Here is a 15,486-nt window from a genome sequence, read left to right as displayed (position 1 = left end):
AATGAACATGTCCAAAACTGAATTCTTGATCTCCTCTTCTGGACACACACACTGGCCTGCCACATACTCATACACAGGTCTACCCCTTCCCCAGGCTTCCCCATGCCAGTTACTTGTCTTGACACTTACGTGGTTGATGATCAGATCTATGGTATCGGGATTGTCTTTGCTTTCTTTATTTTGTTATACTCCATCTCCAAACCCTCAGCAAAGGCTATCATCTTCACTTTCAAAATAAATCTAAAATATGACTAGTTCTTGATGTTCTACTGACAGCCCTCAAAGCTATCATGATCTTTGATTGATTGGTTTTCTTTTTAAAATGAAGTATAGTTGACTTACAATTTTATACTAGTTTCAGGTGTACAGCATAGTAATTTGATATATTTATAGATTATACCCCATATAAAGTTACTATAAAATAACTAACTGTATCCCTGTGGTATACACGACATCCTTGTAACTTATCTAACTTTTATACCTAGCGGTCTCAATCTCTTAATCTCCAACACCTGTTTTGCCCCTCCCACACCCCTCTCCCCTCTGGGAACCACCAGTGTGTCCTATATACCTCTGAATCTGTTTGGTTATATTCATTTAAAAAATTTTTTTAGATTCCACATATAAGTGATATCATACAATATTTGCCTTTCTCTGTGTACTATTTCACTTAGCCTAATACCCTCAAGGTCCATCCATGATACTGCGAAGGGCAAAAATTTATTCCTTTTTTGGCTGAGTAATATTCCATTGTGTGTATAGAATGTATCACACACACATCTTCTTTATTTATCACATCTTCTTTATCCATTCATCTGTCATTGTACATATAATTTGCTTCCGTATCTTGGCCATTGTAAATAATGCTGCTATGAATATTGGCGTGCTATATCTTTTCAAATAAATGTGCTCATTTTCTTTGGATTCTTTTGCATTGCCTTTCTTTGGAATTGAAATGAAAACTGACCTTTTGCAGTCCTGTGGCCACTGCTGAGTTTTCCAAATTTGCTGGCATATTGAGTGGAGCACTTTCACAGCATCATCTTCCAGGATTTGAAACAGTTCCACTGGAATTCCATCACCTCCACTAGCTTTGTTCATAGTGATGCTTTCTAAGGCCCACTTGACTTCACATTCCAAGATGTCTGGCTCTAGATTAGTGATCACATCATCATGATTATCTGGGTTGTGAAGATCTTTTTTGTACAGTTCTTCCATGTATTCTTGCCACCTCTTCTTAATATCTTCTGCTTCTGTTAGGTCCATACCATTTCTGTCCTTTATTGAGCCCATCTTTGCATGAAATGTTCCCTTGGTATCTCTAATTTTCTTAAAGAGACCTCTAGTCTTTACCATTCTGTTGTTTTCCTCTATTTCTTTGCATTGATTGCTGAAGAAGGCTTTCTTATCTCTTCTTGCTATTCTTTGGAACTCTGCATTCAGATGCTTATATTTTTCCTTTTCTTCTTTGCTTTTTGCCTCTCTTCTTTTCACAGCTATTTGTAAGGCCTCCCCAGACAGCCATTTTGCTTTTTTGCATTTCTTTTCCATGGGGATGGTCTTGATCCCTGTCTCCTGTACAATGTCACGAACCTCATTCCATAGTTCATCAGGCACTCTGTCAGATCTAGGCCCTTAAATCTATTTCTCACTTCCACTGTATAATCATAAGGGATTTGATTTAGGTCATACCTGAATGGTCTAGCGGTTTTCCCTATTTTCTTCAATTTGAGTCTGAATTTGGTAATAAGGAGTTCATGATCTGAGCCACAGTCAGCTCCCGGTCTTGTTTTTGTTGACTGTATAGAGCTTCTCCATCTTTGGCTGCAAAGAATATAATCAATCTGATTTCAGTGTTGACCATCTGGTGATGTCCATGTGTAGAGTCTTCTCTTGTGTTGTTGGAAGAGGGTGTTTGCTCTGACCAGTGCATTTTCTTGGCAAAACTCTATTTGTCTTTGCCCTGCTTCATTCTGCATTCCAAGGCCAACTTTGCCTTTTACTCCAGGTGTTTCTTGACTTCCTACTTTCACATTCCAGTCCCCTATAATGAAAAGGACATCTTTTTTGGGTGTTAGTTCTAAAAGGTCTTGTAGGTCTTCATAAAACTGTTCAACTTCAGTTTCTTCAGCATTACTGGTTGGGGCATAGACTTGGATAACTGATATTGAATGGTTTGCCTTGGAGACGAACAGAGATCATTCTGTCATTTTTGAGATTGCATCCAAGTACTGCATTTCAGACTCTTTTGTTGACCATGATGGCTACTTCATTTCTTCTGAGGGATTCCTGCCCACAGTAGTAGATATAATGGTCATCTGAGTTAAATTCACCCATTCCAGTCCATTTTAGTTTGCTGATTCCTAGAATGTCAATGTTCACCCTTGCCATCTCTTGTTTGACCACTTCCAATTTGCCTTGATTCATAGACCTGACATTCCAGGTTCCTATGCAATATTGCTCTTTACAGCATCGGATCTTGCTTCTATCACCAGTCACATTCACAACTGGGTATTGTTTTTGCTTTGGCTCCATCCCTTCATTCTTTCTGGAGTTATTTCTCCACTGATCTCCAGTAGCATATTGGGCACCTAATGACCTGGGGAGTTCCTCTTTCGGTATCCTATCATTTTGCCTTTTCATACTGTTCATGGGCTTCTGAAGGCAAGAATACTCACAATAAACTGTGGAAAATTCTGAAAGAGATGGGAATACCAGACCACCTAACCTGCCTCTTGAGAAACCTATATGCAGGTCAGGAAGCAACAGTTAGAACTGGACATGGAACAACAGACTGGTTCCAAATAGGAAAAGGAGTACGTCAAGGCTGTATATTGTCACCCTGCTTATTTAACTTCTATGCAGAGTACATCATGAGAAACGCTGGACTGGAAGAAACACAAGCTGGAATCAAGATTGCCAGGAGAAATATCAATCACCTCAGATATGCAGATGACACCACCCTTATGGCAGAAAGTGAAGAGGAACTAAAAAGCCTTTTGATGAAAGTGAAAGAGCAGAGTGAAAAAGTTGGCTTAAAGCTCAACATTCAGAAAACAAAGATCATGGGATCTGGTCCCATCACTTCATGGGAAATAGATGAAGAAACAGTGGAAACAGTGTCAGACTTTATTTTTCTGGGCTCCAAAATCACTGCAGATGGTGACTGCTGCCATGAAATTAAAAGATGCTTACTCCTTGGAAGAAAAGTTATGACCAACCTAGATAGTATATTCAAAAGCAGAGACATTACTTTGCTGACTAAGGTCTGTCTAGTCAAGGCTATGGTTTTTCCAGTGGTCATGTATGGATGTGAGAGTTGGACTGTGAAGAAGGCTGAGCACCGAAGAATTGATGCTTTTGAACTGTGGTTTTGGAGAAGACTCTTGAGAGTCCCTTGGACTGCAAGGAGATCCAACCAGTCCATTCTAAAGGAGATCAGCCCTGGCATTTCTTTGGAAGGAATGATGCTAAAGCTGAAGCTCCAGTACTTTGGCCACCTCATGCAAAGAGTTGACTCATTGGAAAAGACTCTGATGCTGGGAGGAATTGGGGGCAGGAGGAGAAGGGGACCACCATGGATGAGATGGCTGGATGGCATCACGGACTTGATGGACGTGAGTCTGAGTGAACTCCAAGAGATGGTGATGGACAGGGAGGCCTGGCGTGCTGCGATTCATGGGGTCTCAAAGAGTCGGACACGACTGAGCAACTGAACTGATTTTCTTTGGATATATACTTAGGAGTGGAACTGCTAATCATATGATAGCTCTATTTTTAATTTTTTGAGAAACCTCCCTACTGTTCTCTTATATTGACTTGTAACAGTTCTTTCTATGATTTGGATATTAGCACCTTATTGGTCATATGATTTGCAAATATCTTCCTCCATTCAGTAGTCTGTCTTTTCATTTCATCGAAAGTTTCCTTCACTGTGCATAAGCTTTTTAGTTTAATTTGGTCCAATTAGTTTGTTTTTGCTTTTGTATTCCTTCCCTGATAAGACAGATCCAAAAAAATATTGCTAATGCCAAACAGCATATTGCCTTTTTTTAAAAAGGAGTTTTATGGCTTTAGGTCTTAAACTTATGACTTTAATCCATTTTGACTTTATTTTTGTATATGGTATAAGAAAATGCTTTTATTTAATTCTTTTATATATACTTGCTCAGTTTTGTTCATTCCCCAAAATTACTTAGGCTATTTAGGGTCTTTTTTAGCTCTATACGAACTTTAAGATTATTTGTTCTAGTTCTTAAAAAGTATCATAGGTATTTTGATAGGGATTGCAATGGATGCACAGACTGCTTCGAGTGGTGTGGACATGTTAGCAGCATTAATTGTTCCAGTCCATAAACACGGGGCAGTGCTCCTTTGAATGTGTCTCCTTCAGTTTCCTTCTTCAGTGTCTTACAGTTTTCAGAGTACAAGTCTCTCATTTTTGTGCCTACATTCATCGGGAATGCTGCAGCTGCTGCTGCTAAGTCGCGTCAGTCGTGTCCGACTCTGTGCGACCCCACAGATGGCAGCCCACCAGGCTCCCCGTCCCTGGGATTCTCCAGGCAAGAACACTGGAGTGGGTTGCCATTTCCTTCTCCAATGCGTGAAAGTGAAGTCGCTCAGTCGTGTCTGACCCTCAGCGACCCCATGGACTGCAGCCCACGAGGCTCCTCCATCCATGGGATTTTCCAGGCAAGAGTACTGGAGTGGGGTGCCATTGCTTTCTCCTCATTGGAAATATTAGCCTGTAATTTTCTTTTTTGGAGTGCCTTTGTCTGATTTTGGTATCAAGGTAATGCTGGCCTCATAGAATGAGTTTGGAAGTATTCCATTCTCTTCAATTTTTTGGAATAGTTTGAGGATAGGTATTAACTCCTCTTTAAATGTTCGGTAGAATTCCCCTGTGAAGTCATTCAGTCCTAGACTTTTGTTCATTGAGAGTTTTTTTGATTGCTAATTCAATTTCAGTCCTCGTCATTTGTCTGTTCATGTTTTCTGTTTCTTCCTGATTCAGTCTTGAAAGATTCTGTTTCTAGGAATTTATCCATTTCTTCTAAGTTGTCAAATTTGATGGCATATTTGTTTGTAGTATTACCTTATGATTCTATTTCTGTGGTATTTCTCTTTCATTTATAATTTTGCTTATTTGGGCCCTGTTTGGATTATTTGTTAACACATCTAACTCTGCCTGCCTTGAGTTTGTTTTCAACACGATAGCCAGGGTGATCCTTTTAAAACATATCTTCATAGCAATGATGTCACAACTCAACAGAATCTTTGTTCATTTGTTTATTTTATCTGTCTCCTTGTGTTAAAATATAAGCCTCATGAGAGTCACCGCTTTATTGGTTGTTCAGTTCTGTCTCAGCATCTAGAATAGCTGCTTCGTTTCGGTGATTATTTGTTGAAGAAATACATCAATAAACACAACAACTTGTTTAATCCTCACAATAACCCTTTGTTTGAAGACATTAAAACTCAGAGCAATTAAGTAACTTGACTGAAGTCATTAAGCTATTAAGTAGGAGATTTGGGATTTGAATTCTCTTTTGAGTCCAAAGTTATACATCTTAACACTCTGCTAGACTCTCCCATATTTGTGTCTACCTCCTAGGCTGCTCAGACCTGAAGAGAATATTTCCCTAGCATCAGAAATGAAAGATCTAAATCTCTATTTACGAAACTACTTTATTCCCAAGCCTTTGGTCCTTGTCTCTAGTGGATGTGATCCACTTTGTGTCTTAATTGAATCTCTTCACTCTAGAATTTCTGGTTTCTACATGGTTCCCTCCCTCTGAAGTCATAATGCAGCAGAGACCTCAGATTTCATTATTGTACAGTCTCTGGGAAGTGAGGTTAAAAGGTATTCCTGATTTCAAACCCATCCATGCTTATACAGCAGACAAATCATAGATAAAGCTGCCCAGATTTCATGGAATTCTGCTAAATGACCTCCAGAACTCAGGACATGGGTCTCTAGATTTGCATGCTAGGAACAGAATCTTAGAAGAATTTTTATTCGAGGGGAAAGTAAATGTTTTATAGGTTTATGCTGATATAGATATATGAGAATGATTCTCTATTTGAGGATTTCAGCTTTTAAACAGAGGCACAATTTGTCAGTTTTGGTTTCAGTTTTACAAGCACTATCTTTTCTGAAGACTAAATTTGTGTGAGCACGAACATACTAATGAAACACGACAGTTTCCTCTATTAAATGCGCCTTCTCTGGGGAAGGGTTCTAAAAGAGTTCATAAAACTTCTCATGGCATTTGGGGAGGACATTATTATATCTATAGATGTTTGAAAGCAGAGGTAAAGCCCTTGTGGTGGAAAGTACTCAGAGTAATTTAAACTATTAACATCAAACGACTAAACAGAATACAGAATTAGACGAGGGAAGTATAGGGATACACACTTTTCTCCCTTCCACTTTCTGATAAGGGACTGGCTTGCAAATGTAAGAAATTTCCATTATGACAATATTCACAATTTAATTTTCAGGCTGACACAAACTTGACTCAATTTTATCCTTAGAAGCCCAGAAGAACAATCTATCTTTTAAACATCTGAGCCTGTAGATTTAGTCAAAATCAAAACCTCGTGGTGTTCATACATCTTCATGTGATAGAAAATTGGCAGTATTAACACTAATGTGTTTTGCTGTTTAACTCCATACTGGTTATTACCCAGCTCTTTCTAAGCCCAAGGAAAAGTCTTTACTAAGCAAAAGAAAATGCATGAAGAACAACTATATTTCAAAGCATTTCTGAAGAACTGGATTCTTGAAAGAAGAAACTAATTAATGAAAAGTCTTGTTAAAATCAGAATTACTTTCAGAGAGCTAAGAATTCATGGAATGTTAAGTGTTCTTAACAAAAGGTATTGTTACAAGTTTTTTTCCCATCTGAAAGTAGTTGAAGAGCAACAAGAAAAATCCCAGGAATAATATTAGTCCATGGGGTTACAAGATAGCCCCCCTCCCCAAAGTAAACCTCATTTCTTCAAACTAATGTTAGTGTTACAATTTTTAGTTTTAAAGAGAAATCTTTGGGATAAGATATTTCTTAGAAAACAAATATGATGAGCAGATACCAGTCCCCTCACCAACTATTGTATTTTGCTGTGGTCTCTAAAATGCCTCGGAGAAGGCGATGGCACCCCACTCCAGTACTCTTGCCTGGAAAATCCCATGGACGGGGGCGCCTTGTGGGCTGCAGTCCATGGGGTCGCTACAAGTCGGACACAACTGAGCGACTTCACTTTCACTTTTCACTTTCATGCATTGGAGAAGGAAATGGCAACCTACTCTAGTGTTCTTGCCTGGAGAATCCCAGGGACGGGGGAGCCTGGTGGGCTGCCGTCTATGGGGTCGCACAGAGTCGGACACGACTGAAGCGACACAGCAGCAGTAGCTAAAATGCCTCTGTATCCCCTAGCCCAGTATAAATTATACATTCTTTTTAACCTATGTATACATTCAAGGGTCCCCTAGTCCCCTGGCACCTGGCCAAGGAAACTGAAATGAAAAGGGGTTGTCCTAGTGGGGAACTCACCAAGGGAAGAGCTCAGGAGCATCCCTCTGGTCCCTGAGCCTGTCCCCCAGGGCTGACCCTGCAATCTTGGAGAGAGTCCGGGCCCGGAGGTCAGACAACAGGGTTCCCCACAGCCGAGGCGGTCAGGAGTGAGGGCGGCTCCTTCCTGCCCCTCACTGTGATGTTCACAAAAATCCACACTGGTGAGATAGGGAGCTGTGCTCACTGAATCCCTGAATTTTTGTTGATTCCTCATTTTTGTGTATTCTCAATCCCAGCCAGTTGAGGGTGCCGGTGATGGGCTTACTTTACAAACCAGCCTCTAAGGGTCAAATCACAGGTCTTGAGGACAGACCTCGCCAAGGACGTTTGCTCAGCCCATTCGAGTAGGTGTTTACAGCCCTCTCCTTTCTGCCAACAGACTGCGCAGTGTGAGGCATTGACGACAAGCCCTAGTGTAAATGTAGCAAATGGTCTCATCTGATCCTCAGAAACACTACTGTGGGTCAGCGGCCTTGGCCTTTTCAGTTGGAAACGGGCCCGAGTGGTGAGTGGTTTGCCTGAGGTCCATGGTGAGCACAATGCCTGACCATCCCATACCTTTCCACCACCACCTCGGGTTGCCATGAATGGGGTGGTTTCAGAATTAGTGGCGTCTGTTCACTCCATCATGTTGAGATTGGTAGACAAATATCATTGGCAACAAGTACTACTGTTTTTTTAAGTGTCAATTTTAAAGCATCATTCCCACATTTTAAATGATCCCATGTTCCCATTTCCATTCCAAGCTCTTTCTCACATTAGGTTTCTTGTGCAAGCTGTTCCTTCTGCACCCATGCTTTTCCTTCAGGAGTCACAGAAAGAAGCTAGTGATCTTTCAGGTTTCTGCTTAAATGTCATGCCTCTGAGAGGTCTTCTTGGCCCAACCCCCCTATGCCAGCCAGGCACTATCACGTCACTGTTTGATTTTCTCCATAGGACAAATCACAGCCTGATTTTTCAGTTTTCAGCTTCACTATCTGAGTTATCACTAGACTGCAGTCACCAGAGGAGGGGCTTGTTTCCTGCAGTGAGCCCAATACCTCAACGAGCGCCTGAAACCTAGCATGAACTCAGTAAATGTGGAGTAAATAGATTTCTTGGCCAAATTAATGAATATGTGATTATAATGAGAAATCTGCCAGCTTATGTTGAGAATATTTAATTTTTGACCCTGATACCTATGGACAGTTTCTTTTTTCTCTACCCACACAGCTCATGAGATTGGTCTACTGCATTTACTGAGTACCTACTGTGTGCCAGGCATGGCGTTCTAAGGCTCACCATCTGTGATCTTCCAGTAGCAGAACAGGAAAAGTCTCTGTTAATTCATATCTGGCTTCTATTAACTTACATCTGCACATGGTCAGAAGCCTCTTTGGTCTTTCCTGCTTCATTCTCTGTGATTTGTCAAGGTTTCTTTGTCTTAATGCAATCTGAATCAATAACCTTGGCTTCCTTTTTTTTTAAAATTATTATTATAGTAGGCATATAACTTTTTCATCTTCTGGTTACTTTGTTCAAAGGGTGGATCTCAGAGTGACAAGTAGTATTATAAACAATAACACTCCAGCCCCCACAGGAGGTCAGAATTGCAGTGACCGCCACCATTAAGAAGATAGCTGAAAGCTCTGAAGTGGGTAAGGAAACACACCTCATGGAGGGGTGTGTTATTGTCATCTAGCTGATGCCTTTTACTTAGTGGAAAGGCAAAACAACCCCACAACTTTGTGTGGCAGAAGTGAGCAGGATAGGAACTGCGATCCTCAGACATCAGTGTGTGAGTGCTTTGCTCACAGAGGGAGACAGCGGTCCCCTCTGACGACAGAGCTACCTGGAGCCTCTGGAGGCCACCGCCCTTCCTACAGTGGGGCCTCTGTTGCTACTGCATCCTTGCCTAACACTGTAATTACTGTTATAGTCATTGTTCTTGCTGTCTAGCTGCTCAGCTGTGTCCTGTTCTTTGCAACCCCAGGGCTGTGGCCTGCTGGGCTCCTCAGTCCATGGGATTTCCCATGCAAGAATACTGGAGTGGGTTGCCATTTCCTTCTTCAGGGGATCTTCCCAACCCAGGGATTGAACCTGCATCTCCTGCATTGACAGGCGGATTCTTTACCACTGAGCCACCAGGGAAGCCCATTACAGTGATTGCAAACATTTAATTATGTTCCCAAGACTGCTCATTATTGAGGAAAAACCAATAAAATTGCATTGTAGCAAATTATAATAAAAACACACAGACAAGTAGGTCCAGGCCCTGAGGGGAACTTGGAGAGCTTGAATCTCACCGATTCACCCTGTTTTCTGGTTGTCTTTGGCCCTCTAATGCAGCCCTTCTCAAACGTGGTCTTGAATTAAGGCCCTCTTTACTGACAGACATCTGTCTCCCTTACTGGACTGTGAGTCCCTCCAGGGAGAGAGGATGTTTTTATTTATTTCGTGGCCATAGCTCTGTGCATACAATAGCCTCCAGATAAGCATTTGTTTATTTGCATAGAATTAAGTTTGGTATTGGAAAAGTCGCCTAAATTGAAGAGTTCAAAGTGGAAGCAGATGAGTTGAATTTGAATCCACAGTTGCTGGTGGGTAACAGGAGATGTCAGATTCAGGATGTGAGTTGATAAATCAGAAGATCTTGGTTAGTTTTGTTGAACAGGTTTGAGTAAGAGGATGCTGAGAAGCCATCCTAATTTGAGGGCAAGAAAATCCAGCAGTCAGCAGCAACCAGGATGGTCAAGCCAGGAGGAGATGCCCCAACCACAGGAGGGACCCTGGATGTCCCAGTCTGGGGTTCCCTGAGGCAGGATCACTTACAAGCTGATGCTGGGAAAGACTGAAGGCGGGAGGAGAAGGGGACGACAGAGGATGAGATGATTGGATGGTGTCACCGACTCAATGGACATGAGTTTGGGTAAACTCTGGGGGTTGGTGATGGACAGGGAGGCCTGGTGTGCTGCAGTCCATGGGGTCACAAAGAGTCAGATACAACTGAGCGACTAAACTGAACTGAACTGAACCCAGAGAGAGAAGGACTGGAGTCCCCACCCATGCTCATGGCTGCTCCATTGTGCCTGCTTTGAGTCAATTCTTCAGAGACCTTCTGATGCAAAGCAGTAGCTGGCTCTCTCTTCAGCCCCGTGCACAGTTTAGAAGGGCTGTGGCAGGAGAGACCTCATTCCTACACTCCCTAGATGCTTGCTTTGCCTTCTCTGACCTCTGGATTGAAAATGTGTTCCTCTGACCTCTGCTGTCTCAATTGCATTCATTTGTTGTCTTTAATCTTTTTTCTCCCATTTCAGTTAGTGCTGTTGGTCTTGCTCATCCTTTGGATAGAAATCATTTACTTACCCATTCATTTGTGAGTGAAAGTGTGGGTTTTGGAATGACACAAATATGAAATTTAATCCTGACCCAGCCGCTGTATCAATTAGGATGGGCTAGGCTGGGCTGCAGTGATAATCCCTAATCTCAAAGACTTAGACTAAAAAGGGTTTATTTCACTCTCATGTGTGATATCCATCATGGGTTGGCTGGAGGCTGTCCTCCAGATCACATTCAGAGACCTGGACAGAAGGGACAGCCACCACATGGTGCATCTCTGTGTACGGCAGCAAGAGGAAGGGAACTTAGCAAATCATGCGTTTCCTTCAGAGTCCTTCTCCTGGAAGTGACACACATTGCTTTCACTTAAGCTTTCATCCAAAACAAGTCCTAACACTCTGCTCCACATCAGTCTCACCAAGTGCCTGGGAGGAGAGCCAGAATATTGGTACATAGCTCTGGTGACTACAAAGCCATTTGCTAGCTGTATGCCCCTAGACAGTTGTGAGACTTGCTCTGAGCCTTAGGTCTGCCTAAAGTAGGGATAATGGGTCCTGTCTCTCTGGCTGTTGTGTGAATTACAAGAGATGATGCATGTGTATCAGTTATCTACTGCTGTGTAACAAACTTCAGTGGCTTAACCAGCAAGCTCACAGTGTGCAGTTTGGCAATTTACATGGGGCTCATTTGGACAATTTTTCTGGTCTTAGCTGGGCTCCATCAGGAGGAGGCTGTGCTTCTGGAGGCAGTCTGGTCTTCAGCTGACTTTCAAGAGTTCTTTCATCCTGCAGCAGGCTCACCCAGGCTTATTCTCAGAATATAGGCAGGCAACCAAGGAAGAGAGCTGGAGAATAGAAGAAGCCTTGAAGCCTGGGCTTGGAATTAACACACCATTAATTTCTTTGCATCCTATCAGCCAAAGAATGTTCTCAAGTCAGCCCAGAGTCAGAGGGTCTGAAGAGAGATTCCACATCTTGATGAGTGGAGATGCCAAGCTATATTGGAGAGGCTGTGGACACAGAATTGGGCCATTTGTAAAAGTGATCTGTTAACTCAAAAAAGACATTTCAGGAGACTGAAAATAGAAAAGAATTTATCTGAGGTCTTAGGAACTGCATTTTGGGAGATACAGATTCAGGTAACCCCAAAAGAGTGTTCCAAGGAAGAGAAAGGATTAGGAACTTGTAAAGACAAAAAGTACGAGGTTGTTAAGAGTTGCCTGGTGAGAATTGTGATGGGCTTTGACACGAGTCAGAAAACATTTGTCCTTAAGGAATCACAAATTGCTTTAGGGCAGAAGTCCAATTAGTATCTTGAGTTTCTGGCAGGTCAGTAGGTCAGATTCCATCCAGGCTGAGATGTGCATAAGTCACACTTCCTTAATGGCCTCCTGGCTCTATTTTATTATTATTATTTTTTAATTTATTTTGTTGACATGTAGTTGATTTACAATGTTGTGTTAATTTCTGCTGTATGGTAAAGTGATTCATTTATATATGTGTGTGTGTATACATATATATTTGTATGTATATATTCACATTCTTTTTCTGTTCTTCTCCATTATGGTTTATCACAGGATATTGAATATAGTTCCCTTTGTTGTTTATCCATACTGTATACAATAGTTTGCCTCTGCTAATCCCAAACTCTGAACCTCCCTCGCTGCCACCTTCCCATCAACCTCAAGTCTCTTGTCTATGTCTGTGAACCTGTTTCTCTTTCATAGATGAGGTCATTTGTGTCATATTTTAGATTCCACATATAAGTGATATCTGAGGGTGTATATCTTTTTTCTTTCTGACTTACTTCATTTAGTTTGATAATCTCTAGGTCCATCCATGTTGCTGCAAATGGGATTATTTCATTCTTTTTATGGCTGAGTAATATTCCATTCTATATATGTGCCACAACTTCTTTATCTGTTCATCTGTCAGTGGACATTTAGGTTGCTTCTGTGCCTTGGCTATTGTAAATAGTGCTTCCATGAACACTGGGGTGCAAGTATCTCTTTGAGTTATGGTTTTTTCTCCCCAGATATATGCCCAGGAGTGGGGTTGCAGGATTATACGATCGTTCTATTTTTAGTTTTTTTGAGAAACCTCCGTACTCTTTTCTATAGTGGATGCACCAATTTACAGTCCCATCAGCAGTGTCGCAGAGTTCCTTTCTCTCCACACTCTCTCTAGCACTGGTAGACGTTTTAATGATGGTCATTCTGACTGGTGTGGGTGGAACCTCATTGCAATTTTAACTTGAATTTCTCTAATAATTACCAATGTTGCGGGGTCCGTTTTAGAGAGCTCTCTCAGCAATACCAACTTTATTTTGATTGTCCTTTCATAGATCTTCTCCAGTCTGTCCTCTGTCAGAATGATCCACTTTCTTTCCCCATGCAAAATGTACTCATCCTTTCTGAAGACTGTGGGATCTTGCCTTTAAGTTTCTAAAGCCCATTTGTATATCTGGGAAGTTCTACTTGGTTAATTCTTCTTTTTAAAAAGTGCTGGGCCTTAGTAGCCATATAAGTGATCTTTAGTTGCATCATGTATAATAGGATCTTTAGTTGCAGCATGGAAACTGTTAGTTGCAGCTTGTGGGATCTAGCTCCCCAAACAGGGATCAAACCTAGGCCCCATGTGTTGGGAGCACAAAGTTTCTTAGCGCTAGACCACCAGGAGATCCCTGGGTTAATTTTTTTACATGTCTTAACAAAATATCTTACAGCCACACACTGATTTGATTGATAGTCCTGGGTTTTATTATTTTTAACAGCATTATGGGAATAATTGACATACAATAAAATGCACATCTTAAATCTAAGTTTTGACATGTATATACTGGTGACACCATCACATACCCACCATGTCCAGAAACTTTTGGGGACCCTTTGTATTTCTTCCCTCCCACCCAGGCTAGCCCCTGCTCCATCACTACAAACACTTTCTGCCTCTGTGTATTTGTTTGTATTGAACAAATGGAATACAGTGACATTTCCTAGAACTTTAGATAAATGAGAATGGCATAGTATGTATAATTTTTTGGTTTAAATCTATTTTTGATTAGCATATTTTGTTTAGATTTGTTTATATTTTGTTTATATTTCTTTTGCTTAGCATATTTGTTTTGAAATCATCCACATGGCTGATTTATCAATACTTTATTCCTCATTTTTGGTGAGCAGTATTTTATTATATGACTGTGGTACAATTTGTTTACCCCTTCATCTCTTGATAAATATTTTGTTGTTTCTAGATTCTATTACATGTAAAGCTGCAATGACTATCGAAGTACAAGTCTGTAAGTAGACACACGCTTTCATTCCTCCTGGTTAAATACCTAGGGGTGGAGTGACTGGGGAATATGATCGGAATATATTGGTATATACTTTTTATAAACTGCCTCACGGTTTCCCAAAATAGTTGTATAATTTTATAGCCCACGGGGTTGCAAAGAGTCAAACATGACTTAGTGACTGAACAACAGCTAAAACCAGTCGTTAAGAGCTTCGGTGGCTGTGCATCCTCACTCACACTTGTATACAACCACAGTCTCTTTAGCCATTTGATGACTGTGATGTGGTATCTCATTGTGATTTTGATTCGTATTTCCCTAATAACTAAAGATTTTGAGCTTTTTCAAGTGCTTAATTACCATCCATGTTTCTTGTTTCACGTATGTCTGGTCAAATACTTTGACTATTTTAAGACTGAATTGTTTGTTTGAGAGCTTGTATTGAGAATACTTTCTATATTGTGGATACAAGTCTTCTATCAGATAAATGATTTCCAAATATTTTCACCTAGTCTGTGGCTTGTCTTTCTATTCCTTTAACAATGATTTAGAAGAACAGAAGTTTCTTAATTTTGATGAAATTCACTTTTTCCTTTTAAAGATCATATATTTACCATCGTATCTAAGATTTGATTCCCCAGGATTCCTAAACGTCCTACCACTACCACCTGTTTTCAGGATGCCTGGTCAGTTTTAACCTGAATCCTCTCAATTCTTTAGACTGGCTCACCAACCGATATGAATGAAACTCTCAGTCAGTTCAGTTCAGTCGCTCAGTTGTGTCCGACTCTTTGCAACCCCATGATTTGCAGCATGCCAGGCCTCCCTGTCCGTCACCAACTCAAGGAATTTACTCAAACTCATGTCCATCGAGGCGGTGATGCCATCCAGCCATCTCACCCTCTGTCGTCCCCTTCTCCTCCTGCCCCAATCCCTCCGAGGATGAGAGTCTTTTCCAATGAGTCAACTCTTCACATGAGGTGGCCGAAGTATTGGAGTTTCAGCTTTAGCATCAGTGCTTCCAATGAACACCCAGGACTGATCTCCTTTAGGATGGACTGGTTTGATCTCCTTGCAGTCCAAGGGACTATCAAGAATCTTCTCCAACACCACTGTTCAAAAGCATCAATTCTTCGGTGCTCAGCTTTCTCCACAGTTCAACTCTCACATCCATACATGACCACTGGAAAAACCATAGCCTTGACTACACAGACCTTTGTTGGCAAAGTAGTGTCTCTGCGTTTTAATATGCTATCTAGGTTGGTCATAACTTTCCTTCAAAGGAGTAAGCGTCTTTTAA

The 15,486-nt window shown here is 41.2% G+C and overlaps 1 protein-coding gene across 3 annotated transcripts in view; it reads left to right on the top strand.

Annotated features, from left to right (window-relative positions):
- FSTL4 (follistatin like 4) overlaps positions 1-15,486 on the top strand; it is a 739,698-nt gene that overhangs the window by 240,406 nt on the left and 483,806 nt on the right. The window contains exon 4 of one of the 3 annotated variants that reach the window (XM_069592040.1): positions 14,148-14,192. The exons of the other annotated variants lie outside the window; for them this stretch is intronic. The gene's annotated coding sequence lies outside the window, so the exon portion shown is untranslated. The remainder of the gene's footprint in view (positions 1-14,147; positions 14,193-15,486) is intronic. 3 annotated transcript variants of the gene reach the window in all.

Source organism: Ovis canadensis, chromosome 5 (assembly GCF_042477335.2).
Source record: "Ovis canadensis isolate MfBH-ARS-UI-01 breed Bighorn chromosome 5, ARS-UI_OviCan_v2, whole genome shotgun sequence".
Classification (NCBI taxonomy): domain Eukaryota; kingdom Metazoa; phylum Chordata; class Mammalia; order Artiodactyla; family Bovidae; genus Ovis; species Ovis canadensis.
The sequence above is the reverse complement of the archived record's forward strand: the minus strand, read 5'-3'. Positions and strand labels throughout refer to the sequence as shown.